The following is an 11,611-nucleotide window of genomic DNA, read 5'->3' as shown; positions in this document are numbered from 1 at the left end:
GAGCCAGCAAGAAAGTCTCTCTAGTTAGCTTAGACAGTCTTGTATAATGAAATGTGATCAAGGGAATGATATCCTGTTTGGAAAAAACTCTCAAGTCAAACTCCTCTACTCATATCAACACAATAAACACAGAAGACTTCTATGACCCCAAAATATGTGGGGATTTCTCTCCACCACCAAGTAAACAATAGATCCTGCAGTGGACACCAGCTGAGTGTCCTCCAGTTCAGTTCTGACATTGTCTACCTGGAGATTTTGTCAGATCCCACAGGTTGAGGGCTCAATCCCACCAATCACCAGTCCAAGCATCTGGAACTTCTGGCTGACCAGATTTAAGTTGGGGTTCCCACAACCCCCTCTTTGGTTTCAATTAATTTTCATTTTATTTCATTTCATTTGTTTCAGATGAAGTCTTGCACTGTCTCCCAGGCTGGAGTGCGGTGGCCGGATCTCAGCTCACTGCAACCTCCGCCTCCCAGGTTCAAGCGATTCTGCTGCCTCAGCCTCCCAAGTAACTGGGATTGCACGGGTGTACCACCACACCCAGCAAGTTTTTATATTTTTATTAGAGAGAGGTTGCACAATGTTGGCTAGGTTGGTCCCTAATGCCTAACTTCAGGTGATCTACCCACCTTGGCCTCCCAAAGTGTTGGGATTACAGGCGTGAGCCACTGCGTCCAGCAGGATTCAACTGATTTTTCTAGAGTGGCTCACAGAACTCAGGGAAACACCTACTTGCATTTACTCATTTATTATAAAGGGTATTACAAAGAATATAGATGAAGAAGTGTGTAGGGCAAGAGAAAGGGAAAGGGGTACAAAGCTTGCAGGCCCTCTCCAGGTATACCACCCTCCAGGAACCTCCTCGTGGTCATCTATTCAGAAGCTCTCTGAACCCTGTCCTCTTGTGTGTGGTGGAGTTGTTGTGCGGGAGCAGTTGTGGGGTTGTTTTTTGAGACAGGGTCTCACCCTGTCACCCAGGCTAGAGTGCAGTGGTGCAATTGTAGCTCACTGCAACCTCAACCTCCTGGGCTTAAGCAATCCTCCCACCTCAGCCTCCCAGGTAGTTAGGACTTACAGGAACCCACCATCACACCTGGCTATTTTTGGTAATTTTTGTAGGACCAGGTTCCACCTGTTGCCCAGGCTAGTCTTGAACTCCTGGGCTTAAGGGATTCACCTGCCTTGGCCTCCCAAAATGCTGGCATTACAGGCATGAGCCACCCTGCCCGGTCCTCTTGTGTTTTAAAGGAGACTTCATTACATAGGCATGATTGACAATGGTGCAGAAATGTGATTGGACAAAAAGGGTATGATTTCATACAAATAGGCTGAGTGGGGAAACCCAATAAGACCCACCTGCTCAAATTCTTGTTGGCCTCTCTGTGCAACATTCCTTCCTTCAGAGTATGGGGCAGGATTCTTTCTGGAATGAGGGTCTTTTGACTTGCCTTGGACAGGTAAAAGGAGGAAAGAAGTTCAGAGACAGAGAGATTGTTTCCTGTCCTGAGGCCTGTTCCTGAGGCCTAAAATGCTCCAACCTCATAACAAAAGGGCTATAACAAGAGGGCTATGGGAATTATGAGCCAGGAACTATGACTTTCATGCTTTACATATATATATACACACACACATATATATATACACACATACACACACATATATATACATATATAAAATCATATCACGCATCTCATCAACTTTGCCATATTCTTGTGGTTACAAGCAAATCACAGATTCTACCAGCACTCAGGGGAAGGGACTACACGAGGGCAGGACTCCCTGGGGGTCACCTTGCTGTGCGTCTACCACCCTGCCTGTGGGGTGAGCAGAAGGCCAGCAGATGCACAAAGTAACAAGACTGCGGGCAGAGCTGACCTTTTCCAAGGTAATTTGGGGGTGGCAGAGTAGCTCTAAGGAGCCAGAAGAGGCAAGGAGGAGAGGCTAATGCTTCCTGGAAGGAGTGGGACAATCCAAACTGGGGTCAGGCGGGAGCTGAGAGAGACACGGGTCAGGGCCTCTCTTGAAGGTCACAGCTGGACAGGGGTGGTCACCAGGAACTGAACTGCCTGTGACATGGGGAAATCCAGCTGACAGCAGAGGGAATATCAAAGATCAGGAGAGTAGGAAGGGTGCGAAGAGCCCATGGGAGAGGGATAAGGTGTAGTGCCAAGGAGCAAAGCCTAATGCATAAAAAGGAATTCAATTTTGTAACTTGAGGACTCAGATCCTCACCCCCATGCCCATCCCAGCCAACTTGAAAGAGGCCCTATGTCCCGGGAGGGTGGGAAACAGTGAGGAGGCTCACGTAAACCAGACATGCCTTTTTTGACCCTGTGCAATAGCATCATAAGGGCAGAGCCAAGTTTCATTTCCTTTCTTCAACATTCTTAGGCTCATTGTTAAATTTCCTGGCTTCATCCCAGTTCTCATCTTCTACCACCTCTTTGAAGTAGCTGACTGGGAATTTCTTAAATTATACAGAGAGTAACTTCCACAGCACTGTGCTGCCCATATGCCCTCCTCTGTCGGTGTTTCTCTTCTGCTTCTTTTTTTTTTTTTTTTTTTTTTTTTTTTTTTTTTTTTTTATTTTTTTTTTTATTTATTATTATTATACTTTAAGTTGTAGGGTACATGTGCATAACGTGCAGGTTTGTTACATATGTATACTTGTGCCATGTTGGTCTGCTGGACCCATCAACTCGTCATTTACATCAGGTATAACTCCCAATGCAATCCCTCCCCCCTCCCCCCTCCCCATGATAGGCTCCAGTGTGTGATGTTCCCCTTCCTGAGTCCAAGTGATCTCATTGTTCAGTTCCCACCTATGAGTGAGAACATGCGGTGTTTGGTTTTCAGTTCTTGTGATAGTTTGCTAAGAATGATGGTTTCCAGCTGCATCCATGTCCCTACAAAGGACGCAAACTCATCCTTTTTTATGGCTGCATAGTATTCCATGGTGTATATGTGCCACATTTTCTTAATCCAATCTGTCACTGATGGACATTTGGGTTGATTCCAAGTCTTTGCTATTGTGAATAGTGCTGCAATAAACATACGTGTGCATGTGTCTTTATAGCAGCATAATTTATAATCCTTTGGGTATATCCCCAGTAATGGGATGGCTGGGTCATATGGTACATCTAGTTCTAGATCCTTGAGGAATCGCCATACTGTTTTCCATAATGGTTGAACTAGTTTACAATCCCACCAACAGTGTAAAAGTGTTCCTATTTCTCCACATCCTCTCCAGCACCTGTTGTTTCCTGACTTTTTAATGATTGCCATTCTAACTGGTGTGAGATGGTATCTCATTGTGGTTTTGATTTGCATTTCTCTGATGGCCAGTGATGATGAGCATTTTTTCATATGTCTGTTGGCTGTATGAATGTCTTCTTTTGAGAAATGTCTGTTCATATCCTTTGCCCACTTTTTGATGGGGTTGTTTGTTTTTTTCTTGTAAATTTGTTTGAGTTCTTTGTAGGTTCTGGATATTAGCCCTTTGTCAGATGAGTAGATTGCAAAAATTTTCTCCCATTCTGTAGGTTGCCTGTTCACTCTGATGGTAGTTTCTTTTGCTGTGCAGAAGCTCTTTAGTTTAATTAGATCCCATTTGTCAATTTTAGCTTTTGCTGCCGTTGCTTTTGGTGTTTTAGACATGAAGTCTTTGCCCATGCCTATGTCCTGAATGGTACTACCTAGGTTTTCCTCTAGGATTTTTATGGTATTAGGTCTAACATTTAAGTCTCTAATCCATCTTGAATTAATTTTCGTATAAGGAGTAAGGAAAGGATCCAGTTTCAGCTTTCTACTTATGGCTAGCCAATTTTCCCAGCACCATTTATTAAATAGGGAATCCTTTCCCCATTTCTTGTTTTTCTCAGGTTTGTCAAAGATCAGATGGCTGTAGATGTGTGGTATTATTTCTGAGGACTCTGTTCTGTTCCATTGGTCTATATCTCTGTTTTGGTACCAGTACCATGCTGTTTTGGTTATTGTAGCCTTGTAGTATAGTTTGAAGTCAGGTAGCGTGATGCCTCCAGCTTTGTTCTTTTGACTTAGGATTGTCTTGGAGATGCGGGCTCTTTTTTGATTCCATATGAACTTTAAAGCAGTTTTTTCCAATTCTGTGAAGAAACTCATTGGTAGCTTGATGGGGATGGCATTGAATCTATAAATTACCTTGGGCAGTATGGCCATTTTCACGATATTGATTCTTCCTATCCATGAGCATGGTATGTTCTTCCATTTGTTTGTGTCCTCTTTTATTTCACTGAGCAGTGGTTTGTAGTTCTCCTTGAAGAGGTCCTTTACATCCCTTGTAAGTTGGATTCCTAGGTATTTTATTTTCTTTGAAGCAATTGTGAATGGAAGTTCATTCCTGATTTGGCTCTCTGTTTGTCTGTTACTGGTGTATAAGAATGCTTGTGATTTTTGCACATTAATTTTGTATCCTGAGACTTTGCTGAAGTTGCTTATCAGCTTAAGGAGATTTTGGGCTGAGACAATGGCGTTTTCTAAATATACAATCATGTCATCTGCAAACAGGGACAATTTGACTTCTTCTTTTCCTAACTGAATACCCCTGATTTCTTTCTCTTGCCTAATTGCCCTAGCCAGAACTTCCAACACTATGTTGAATAGGAGTGGTGAGAGAGGGCATCCCTGTCTTGTGCCAGTTTTCAAAGGGAATTTTTCCAGTTTTTGCCCATTCAGTATGATATTGGCTGTGGGTTTGTCATAAATAGCTCTTATTATTTTGAGGTACGTTCCATCAATACCGAATTTATTGAGCGTTTTTAGCATGAAGGGCTGTTGAATTTTGTCAAAAGCCTTTTCTGCATCTATTGAGATAATCATGTGGTTCTTGTCTTTGGTTCTGTTTATATGCTGGATTATGTTTATTGATTTGCGAATGTTGAACCAGCCTTGCATCCCAGGGATGAAGCCCACTTGATCATGGTGGATAAGCTTTTTGATGTGTTGCTGAATCCGGTTTGCCAGTATTTTATTGAGGATTTTTGCATCGATGTTCATCAGGGATATTGGTCTAAAATTCTCTTTTTTTGTTGTATCTCTGCCAGGCTTTGGTATCAGGATGATGTTGGCCTCATAAAATGAGTTAGGGAGGATTCCCTCTTTTTCTATTGATTGGAATAGTTTCAGAAGGAATGGTACCAACTCCTCCTTGTACCTCTGGTAGAATTCAGCTGTGAATCCATCTGGTCCTGGACTTTTTTTGGTTGGTAGGCTATTAATTATTGCCTCAATTTCAGAGCCTACTATTGGTCTATTCAGGGATTCAACTTCTTCCTGGTTTAGTCTTGGAAGAGTGTAAGTGTCCAGGAAATTATCCATTTCTTCTAGGTTTTCCAGTTTATTTGCGTAGAGGTGTTTATAGTATTCTCTGATGGTAGTTTGTATTTCTGTGGGGTCGGTGGTGATATCCCCTTTATCATTTTTAATTGCGTCGATTTGATTCTTCTCTCTTTTCTTCTTTATTAGTCTTGCTAGTGGTCTGTCAATTTTGTTGATCTTTTCAAAAAACCAACTCCTGGATTCATTGATTTTTTGGAGGGTTTTTTGTGTCTCTATCTCCTTCAGTTCTGCTCTGATCTTAGTTATTTCTAGCCTTCTGCTAGCTTTCGAATGTGTTTGCTCTTGCTTCTCTAGATCTTTTAATTGCGATGTTAGAGTGTCAATTTTTGATCTTTCCTGCTTTCTCTTGTGGGCATTTAGTGCTATAAATTTCCCTCTACACACTGCTTTAAATGTGTCCCAGAGATTCTGGTATGTTGTATCTTTGTTCTCATTGGTTTCAAAGAACATCTTTATTTCTGCCTTCATTTCGTTATGTACCCAGTAGTCATTCAGGAGCAGGTTGTTCAGTTTCCATGTAGTTGAGCGGTTTTGATTGAGTTTCTTAGTCCTGAGTTCTAGTTTGATTGCACTGTGGTCTGAGAGACAGTTTGTTATAATTTCTGTTCTTGTACATTTGCTGAGGAGTGCTTTACTTCCAATTACGTGGTCAATTTTGGAATAAGTACGATGTGGTGCTGAGAAGAATGTATATTCTGTTGATTTGGGGTGGAGAGTTCTATAGATGTCTATTAGGTCTGCTTGCTGCAGAGATGAGTTCAATTCCTGGATATCCTTGTTAACTTTCTGTCTCGTTGATCTGTCTAATGTTGACAGTGGAGTGTTGAAGTCTCCCATTATTATTGTATGGGAGTCTAAGTCTCTTTGTAAGTCTCTAAGGACTTGCTTTATGAATCTGGGTGCTCCTGTATTGGGTGCATATATATTTAGGAGAGTTAGCTCTTCCTGTTGAATTGATCCCTTTACCATTATGTAATGGCCTTCTTTGTCTCTTTTGATCTTTGATGGTTTAAAGTCTGTTTTATCAGAGACTAGTATTGCAACCCCCGCTTTTTTTTGTTCTCCATTTGCTTGGTAAATCTTCCTCCATCCCTTTATTTTGAGCCTATGTATGTCTCTGCGTGTGAGATGGGTCTCCTGAATACAGCAGACTGATGGGTCTTGACTCTTTATCCAGTTTGCCAGTCTGTGTCTTTTCATTGGAGCATTTAGTCCATTTATATTTAAGGTTAAGATTGTTATGTGTGATCTTGATCCTGCCATTATGATATTAACTGGTTATTTTGCTCGTTAGTTGATGCAGTTTCTTCCTAGCATCGATGGTCTTTACATTTTGGCATGTTTTTGCAATGGCTGGTACCGGTTGTTCCTTTCCATGTTGAGTGCTTCCTTCAGGGTCTCTTGTAAGGCAGGCCTAGTGGTGACAAAATCTCTAAGCATTTGCTTATCTGTAAAGGATTTTATTTCTCCTTCACTTATGAAACTTAGTTTGGCTGGATATGAAATTCTGGGTTTAAAATTCTTTTCTTTAAGAATGTTGAATATTGGCCCCCACTCTCTTCTGGCTTGTAGAGTTTCTGCCGAGAGATCTGCTGTGAGTCTGATGGGCTTCCCTTTGTGGGTAACCCGACCTTTCTCTCTGGCTGCCCTTAAGATTTTTTCCTTCATTTCAACTTTGGTGAATCTGGCAATTATGTGTCTTGGAGTTGCTCTTCTCGAGGAGTATCTTTGTGGCGTTCTCTGTATTTCCTGGATTTGAATGTTGGCCTGCCCTACTAGGTTGGGGAAGTTCTCCTGGATGATATCCTGAAGAGTGTTTTCCAACTTGGTTCCATTTTCTCCCTCACTTTCAGGCACCCCAATCAGACGTAGATTTGGTCTTTTTACATAATCCCATACTTCTTGCAGGCTTTGTTCATTTCTTTTTCTTCTTTTTTCTTTTGGTTTCTCTTCTCGCTTCATTTCATTCATTTGATCCTCAATCGCTGATACTCTTTCTTCCAGTTGATCGAGTCGGTTACTGAAGCTTGTGCATTTGTCACGTATTTCTTGTGTCATGGTTTTCATCTCTTTCATTTCGTTTATGACCTTCTCTGCATTAATTACTCTAGCCGTCAATTCTTCCACTTTTTTTTCAAGATTTTTAGTTTCTTTGCGCTGGGTACGTAATTCCTCCTTTAGCTCTGAGAGATTTGATGGACTGAAGCCTTCTTCTCTCATCTCGTCAAAGTCATTCTCCGTCCAGCTTTGATCCGTTGCTGGCGATGAGCTGCGCTCCTTTGCTGGGGGAGATGTGCTCTTATTTTTTGAATTTCCCGCTTTTCTGCCCTGCTTTTTCCCCATCTTTGTGGTTTTATCTGCCTCTGGTCTTTGATGATGGTGATGTACTGATGGGGTTTTGGTATAGGTGTCCTTCCTGTTTGATAGTTTTCCTTCTAACAGTCAGGACCCTCAGCTGTAGGTCTGTTGGAGATTGCTTGAGGTCCACTCCAGACCCTGTTTGCCTGGGTATCAGCAGCAGAGGCTGCAGAAGATAGAATATTTCTGAACAGCGAGTGTACCTGTCTGATTCTTGCTTTGGAAGCTTCCTCTCAGGGGTGTACTCCACCCTGTGAGGTGTGGGGTGTCAGACTGCCCCTAGTGGGGGATGTCTCCCAGTTAGGCTACTCAGGGGTCAGGGACCCACTTGAGCAGGCAGTCTGTCCCTTCTCAGATCTCAACCTCCGTGTTGGGAGATCCACTGCTCTCTTCAAAGCTGTCAGACAGAGTCGTTTGCGTCTGCAGAGCTTTCTGCTGTTTTTTTTTTTGTTGTTGTTGTTGTTGTTGTTGTTGTTGTGTAGCTGTGCGCTGTCCACAGAGGTGGAGTCTACAGAGACAGGCAGGTTTCCTTGAGCTGCTGTGAGCTCCACCCAGTTCGAGCTTCCCAGCAGCTTTGTTTACCTACTTAAGCCTCAGCAATGGCGGGCGCCCCTCCCCCAGCCTCGCTGCTGCCTTGCCGGTAGATCACAGACTGCTGTGCTAGCAATGAGGGAGGCTCCGTGGGCGTGGGACCCTCCCGGCCAGGTGTGGGAGATGATCTCCTGGTGTGCCTGTTTGCTTAAAGCGCAATATTGGGGTGGGAGTTACCCGATTTTCCAGGTGTTGTGTGTCTCAGTTCCCCTGGCTAGGAAAAGGGATTCCCTTCCCCCTTGCGCTTCCCAGGTGAGGCGATGCCTCGCCCTGCTTCAGCTCTCGCTGGTCGGGCTGCAGCAGCTGACCAGCACCGATCGTCCGGCACTCCCCAGTGAGATGAACCCAGTACCTCAGTTGAAAATGCAGAAATCACCGGTCTTCTGTGTCGCTCGCGCTGGGAGTTGGAGACTGGAGCTGTTCCTATATCTCTCTTCTGCTTCTTTAGTGACTTTTTTTCCCAGGGAGTTTTACATTTTGTGGTTTCAGCTCTCAAATATAGGTGAAACCTCAAATTCATACCTCCGGCCTTGCTTGTCTTCTAGGCAGGTGCTTGGATAAAAAGGACAAGAGAACACGTTTCCACTTTCGGCTACGTGCTTTCCCAGCAGCAACTCAGAGGATGCATAGAGGGTCCAATTCTGTTTTTGTTGTACCCTCTTCTCATATGTACATAATGTCCAGTCTACCAAACTGGAACCCTTGAAATCTTTGGAATTAATGCAAGGAACAGTATGGGATTGTTCTCCATCAGGAACACGGAAAGACGAATCTTCTTTTTCTTTCTCCACAGTCAAGTTCCTGTGCTTGGCTTTCCAACTCCTCCATTGATGAGCCCCCGCTACCTCCCAGCTTCATGTGGCAGCCTCCAAAGTCCAAGCCATCACTCTGGTTTCTTCACTGGTTTCCTTCACAAGAGAGACCACCCAACCTCTTCCCTTGGACTGAGAAATCATAAAGCTGAATGATGCGAGAGAATGGGATGCAGGGTCAAACTACCTGGGTTCGAACCCCAGTTCTGTCTCTTACTGGCAGTGTGACATTAGGCTGATAACTACTCTCTATGCTTCAGTGACGTCAGCTGCAAAGTGGGAGATGATGTCTATGCCAAACAGTTGTAAGGAGTAAGTGACTCAATATGTGCAAAGTGCTTAGAACATTCCTGGCAATTGGGTCACATAATACTAAAAAATCAGGCAGCAAGTACCTATGTCACCTATTTCTCCACCATAGCCTGACTAGGTCACCATGTGTCAAACAGGAATATAACTAATTTTAATCAATATTTTATATATTTCAATTATATAGAAGTACAAACTTCAAAAAAATTGCTTGCTTGCAGAAGGGCTCTTGTTTTTCCTCCTTCTCCCCATCCAAATTCTATCTCATTCTTCAAGAACCAGCTTAAGTCCCACTTCCATGAAATTGATTCCTGTTGCTTCAGTCTACACCAAATTCTCATTTCTGGAAATGTTTTTATAGTAGGTTCACACCATAGAAGTTGGCACTGAATGGCTCTTGTGTTCTGTGGGGTCTCTAAGTGTCTCCTCAGTAAATAGTTCACCACTTCTGAGTTCTGAAAAAAATGAACCATAACAGGTAGTTGACACCCAGAACCCAGGTTATTACCTTTATTATTGATGGAGGCAGATTGAAGGATATACTGTACTATAGAGTAAGGGCCAAACATACTTCCTAACTGCATTCAAAAATACGTGTCCTTTTCCGTGTGGGATTGCATCCAATGCCACTTCACTCCAAGAAAGTTGCCCCACATCTTGCAGGAGAACAAGAATAGGGGCATAAGAAGCCAGGGGTATGTTTAAAAAAAAAAAAAGAAGAAAAAAAAAAGGTCCCCCTGCTGCAAACCAACAAATGGAATAAAGACCTACTCCTCTAGCAAAATTTTTCCATAAACTCTTGAGGACAGGGCCTAGATTTTAAGCTTCTGATGCTTTCTCCATAGTCCCTAGCATGGTGTAGGTGTGTAACAGCTGCTCAATAATAATTCCAGGCTCTGTTCTAATCACTGTCTATATGTTAGCTTAATCCACCATGAGAACCACCTATGAGGTAGCTGGTATTAACACTGATGTTTTATAGATGAAGAAACTGAGGCATTAAGCTCACATAGTCAACAAATGGTAAAGCTGGGATCAGAGTTCACGCTCTTAACCACCATCCTGTACTGCACTGACTGAATTTCAGGGGTAGTAATGTTGGTAGAAATGGAGATTGTAGGAGTTCAGAAGCTGGATGGGAACCAGCCCTGCTAATGTCCAGTGAAGGCAAGCTCTATAAGTAATAACTAGTGCTTAGAGAATGTCATCAGAGAAGATCCGACAGCACATTTTCTTTTTACTACAATATCAGAAGTTCTGTAAAATGATCCATTATAAACAACTCTGTATACTTGGAAAGAAGTTTTTAATTCCACTTAAGGTACTACTGAAGTAAATTTTAATGTAACATCTGGTCATTTGCGCAAAAATGAATCAAAATGGCTGATATTTGTCAAAAATCAAATATGATATTTTTCTGGCTCTGATTTTTTTTTTTTTTGAGACAAGGTCTTGCTCTGTCACCCAGGTTAGAGTGCAGGGGTGTGATCATGGCTAACTGCAGCCTCAACCTCCCAGGCTCAAGCAATCCTCCTACCTCAGCCCCCGAAGTAGCTGAGACCACAGGTACATGCCACCATGCCTGGCTAGGCTGATTTTTGCATTTTTAGTAGAAACAGGGTTTCACATGTTGCCCAGGCTGGTCTCAAACTCCTGGGCTCAAGTGATTTGCCTGCCTTGGCCTCCCAAAATGCTGGGATTACAGGCATGAGCTACTTTGCCTGGCCCTGATTCTTTTGTTGCTCATATGATTAAACTGCAATTTTGGCATAATAGAAGGCAAGGACATTTTCCTTTATTTCATTGTTTTACAGCATGGCATGAAGGCTAAATTCTTATCCAAGTATTAATTCCATTTGATCTCATAGCTTTACATTGCACTTCTGTGACCAATTTCAGGCTGCATCCTAAGTAGGAGAGAAAATATATCAATCGCCTTTAGGCATTTTGTCTGTTTACCACTAGAGGTCACTACCTAGTCTTTTATCTGAAAAGCCACAAGCTTTCGTTTTGCTTCATTTACGTTTGTCACGGAGAGGCAAGAAAATCTGTTACAGCATGTCTCAGACTTATTGTGAAATTATCTAAAGTAGAAATAAGTTTCAAATCAAGCTGGTTAATCAGCTTTATTTGATGTCGACTACCACTGATTTAGGGCCTAC

The sequence above is a fragment of the Theropithecus gelada genome, chromosome 6 (genome assembly GCF_003255815.1).
Source record: "Theropithecus gelada isolate Dixy chromosome 6, Tgel_1.0, whole genome shotgun sequence".
Taxonomy (NCBI): Eukaryota; Metazoa; Chordata; class Mammalia; order Primates; family Cercopithecidae; genus Theropithecus; species Theropithecus gelada.
Note: the sequence above shows the minus strand (reverse complement) of the source record.